Source organism: Pygoscelis adeliae, unplaced genomic scaffold, assembly GCF_000699105.1.
Source record: "Pygoscelis adeliae isolate BGI_AS28 unplaced genomic scaffold, ASM69910v1 Scaffold63, whole genome shotgun sequence".
NCBI classification, from domain to species: Eukaryota; Metazoa; Chordata; class Aves; order Sphenisciformes; family Spheniscidae; genus Pygoscelis; species Pygoscelis adeliae.
Window position 1 is genome coordinate 6,016,440 of NW_008824414.1, and position 1,194 is coordinate 6,017,633.

Consider the following 1,194-nt stretch of genomic DNA (forward strand, 5'->3'; position numbering starts at 1 on the left):
AAGAACGATGGAGGTAGAATTGTTCTTCCTCCTCTGGAGTTCCCCCCAGGCTTACTTTTCTGTGACAATTGTGCTGATCTGGTTTGTACACAGCTCTCGGGTTTTTTAGAGCACAGTCCTGCTTGCAAGGACTGGCAATCACAGGGAGACCCTGGAAACCAGCCAAGGGAAATCCTACACTCCTCAAGCTTCCATTATACACAGGCTTCAGTTAGCCCAAATATATCATTACAATTACTCCTTAAGCACCTGCAGTTGCAAAACACAAATAATAATTTTATAATAATTGTTTTATTAATTCTGATGATATCTTTGTGGAAGCAGTCACGTCAAACTGGGAACTGAACCATAAGACATTTATAATTATTTTCGTTACAGCAATACAAACAGTCCAGCAACATACAGACTAATGTTGTGTTAGGAAGTACCAATATTTTCTTGTGAAGGACAGATGTGAGAAAGGGAAAAGCTCCATAACAAAACAAAGCATCCGAACCAACGTCATGTAGGAGGCCAGGAGCCAGCAGTCTTAGACCAGTGCTCTCTGTGCAGGCAGAGACTGGTGGCTCACCCCCACTGTTGTAGTGGATTACCGTGAGACCTGAAAAGCGTGTTTCCTCGATATGGTCAGGCTGAAACTTCCTTTTAGGTTGAAACCAGAAGCAGCAGCATTTGTGTTCAAAGGCGCATGACTGGCAGAAGGTGCTGGAGAACGGTGTGTTTTACAGCACTCTTCAGCCTGAACTGCCCCCCACGCCTGGCCTGTGGCCTGCCCGCCTGAGGTGGCCCTCGGGCAGCAGCTGTCTCTGCAGAGGCAGCTCGTGGCACATCCCTACAGGGCAGACGTGCAGGAAGAGATCCTGTGTGAACCCAGCACGTAAAGAAAGGCTGCAGTGGATCTCTAGACCTCACCTACTCAAGACCAGAGTCTCCGTATCAGCCTTCTGCAGTGGTGGAAATGCATCCTTCTCCTAGAAACTACTTCAGTTGTATGCCATGACTGCATTTGCCTCTTTTCTCTCTCAGATAACAGACTGTGTTGATCCTGAGTAGTCAGTGCTTATAAACAACGCAACTGCGACGTCACACAGCAAACATCACCTCAGCGACCGACGTTGTCATGTTTATAAGAGGCGTACATGACTATGGCCAGCGCGGAGCAGCCACGGAGGGGGAGGAGAGGCCGGGCAGGGC